We start from the raw sequence: 3259 nt of genomic DNA, 5'->3' as shown, positions 1-3259 counted from the left end.
TTTCAATCCATGTATGCAAGCAGATTCAATCAATCACAACAAGCATCATTATGAACCGGAGCTAAGCATATTAACATATCTAGTAATCCTAGTAATACTTATAAGTTACTAGACATTTTTAAATGCGCTTACTGCTGCTAGTAAGCCTAGTATAACTAGTAAGATATTCGAATTACTAGGAAGCCAAGCTCTTTAAGTATCCTGGGACAGATTCTAAATTCATTTTATTTCATTTACCAATCTTTTAAACAATCCTCAGGTTTTCAATTACATCACAACATCACAACCAGTCAACTACACAAGCTCATTATCAAGATGGTTTATAGAATCGCTTACAACAAGGAACCAGGTTGATTCCTTTTGCATTTTGTGAAACCGGCCATGACTTTTGTTGGATCTGAGAGTCTGGATCATCACCCACCTCCTTCTCCTTCAGTTCATGGCCACCATCTTGTACTATCAACTCAAAAGACCCCTCCTTTCTTCAGAAAATCTGGGCGCCAAACTCTTGACACCATACTCTTGTAGCCGGATGTGAAACTTCTCTTGGACAAGGAGCTTTGGGGTCAGGTTAGTTAGGCCTTTCCATACACTTTTGCCTCCAAGGATAATCTCCATCTTAGAAGGTAGAGAACAGGATGAGGAACCAAGGGAAATCGCCAAGCTTCAGCCTTCTTCTTCACAAGGGACTGAACCGGATGGGAAAGCCTCAATGGTTTGGTTTTGAGCTGAAGCGTGAGCTGTGGACTTGCGGAAGCTTCAGCTCAGGTTCTGATGAACCTGGCTCTGATACCATATGAGATTTGTAGAGTTCTCTTCTCTGGTAGTATGTGTGTGTGTATAAACTCCAATGGAGAAAGATGAGAGCTTGCTCTAGGTGATTTAGAAAGAGAGATTGATGAGAGTGTTTATGAGAGAATAAGAGACTTAGAAACAGAGATTAAGAGACTGAGAGATTAGGAGAATAAGAGATTAGAGATTAGGGTTTTAGATTCAAGAACAAGTTTATCATTCATGAAGTGGAGAGGAGAAATCCCCCTTACTCCCTTAGTCGATACAAAACGTCATCTAAGGCTTATATATGCCTTTACATGTATCAAAGAATAAACTTAGATCCTATGGACATAACTGCAAGATTGATTGGATGGCTAGGATGAGAGAATGATGGTCTTTGATGTTCTGGTGCTAGCTGTAAAGGAGAGGCGTGTATGGACTTGATGGATGGCTTAGATGCTTCAGTTTGAATGAGCAGCCAAGATGGATCAGTGTGGGGATAAGGCTGTAAAGGTAAAGCACTTTTCCCTTTCCAGCCTGTCTCTTGGACCACATTGATCCTAAGGTATATTCCTTTGCTTCCATCTCACTCCAACGGTCACATGATTTGAATCATGCGGCGCCCACACCTTGCATTCTTCTTCTTTTGGCTAACTGGATGAATGGATGAGGCTCGGGTGTTGTACGGTCGATGTACGGCCTGTCTGGTCCGTACACTCGCCCTAACTATGCACAACACTTATCCTTCCTCTTTGGTTGATCCATTCCTCTTCTTGATTCAACCTATCTTTGCACCTGAGGCCATCTTCTCTCTAACTCCTCCAAATACTTCACATGATCAGTCTAACTCTCTCCTAGACTTGACTTCACAAGATAGATACTTCAGAACACTTCTGAAGCTTGATTGAACTCTTCTAGACATCTTCTAGAGCTTGCCTATTAATGTACAAGCTCTATCTCCTCTTCAGTTCAACAATGATATGGCACCTCCATGTGTAAAAACATATCCAGTCTGTGATCTAGCTTGATGTGGATCTGATAGATAACCAGCATCAGCAAAGCCAACTAAACCATCCTTATTATGGTTAGTATAAAACAGACCCAAGTCTTTCGTTCCTTGTAGGTAACGAAGAACATGTTTGATTCCGTACCAGTGCCTTAGGGTCGGACAGGAGCTGAACCTAGACAGTAGATTCACGGCAAAGGCTATATCAGGCCGTGTATGAGTTGAGAAGTACATCAAAGCTCCTATGGCACTGAGATAAGGCATTTCAGGACCAAGGACGTCCTCATCATTTATCTTGGGACGGAAGGGATCAGTGTCCGGACCAAGTGATCTCACGACCATGGGACTGGACAGAGGATGGCAGTCGGCCATATTAAACCTATTGAGTACTTTCTCTGTGTAAGCCTTCTGATGCACAAGGATACCATCACTTATATACTCAAGCTGTAATCCCAAACAGAATTTCGTTTTCCCGAGATCTTTCATCTCAAATTCCTTCTTAAGGTATTCAACTGTTTGGGAAATCTCTTCAGGGGTTCCAAGGATGTTCAAACCATACACAGCTATGATCACGAACCCTTGATTTTCGAATTTCTTTATGAAAATACATGGACTGATAGGGTCGTTTCTATATCCCTCTTTCTCTAGGTACTCACTGAGTCTATTGTACCACATTCGTCCGGATTATTTCAGTCCATAAAGAGATTTATCCAACTTAATACAATGTTGGTCTCGAGATTTCTCTTTGTTTTTCAATTCTATACCCTCTGGGACTTTCATATAAATGTCATTATCCAGTGGACCATATAGGTATGCGGTTACAGCATCCATTAACCGCAAATTCAGACCCTCTCTCACGGCCAGACTTATCAAAAATCTGAAGGTCGTAGCATCCACCACAGTGGAGTATGTCTCCTCATAATCAATTTCAGGTCTCTGTGAGAATCTTTGTGCAACAAGTCGTTCTTTATATCTCACAACTTCTCCTTTCTCATTTCTCTTTCTCACAAAGACCCATTTGTATCCCACTGGTTTAATATCATGAGGTGTTTGGATTATTGGACCAAACACACCTCTCTTTCTCAGTGATTCTAACTCCATGTTTATGGCTTCTTTCCACTTAAGCCAATCTGGTCTTTGCATGCATTCATATATAGACATGGGTTCATGATCCTCATTATCCATAAGTTCAAGTGCTACTTCATAAGCAAATAAATCATCCATGTCGACATGTTTTTAGTTCCACTGTTTCCCAGACAAGACATAGTTCGTTGAGATCTCATTATTATCTGCACCCTCAGTACCATGAATCTTGGCGCCCCAAGAATCATTGTTTGGCACATCAGTGCCGGCCTCATCTAGGGCATCAGATCCGGTTATGTCTAAAACCGTAGGGTTGGACGCGGCTACATCACGGGCTTGATCGGCCGCGGCCATGTCTGGTGTCTTATGAACCTCGGTTGCACCTTTCTTTATTTT

The sequence above is a fragment of the Brassica oleracea genome, chromosome C5 (genome assembly GCF_000695525.1).
Source record: "Brassica oleracea var. oleracea cultivar TO1000 chromosome C5, BOL, whole genome shotgun sequence".
Classification (NCBI taxonomy): domain Eukaryota; kingdom Viridiplantae; phylum Streptophyta; class Magnoliopsida; order Brassicales; family Brassicaceae; genus Brassica; species Brassica oleracea.
The sequence above is the reverse complement of the archived record's forward strand: the minus strand, read 5'-3'. Positions refer to the sequence as shown.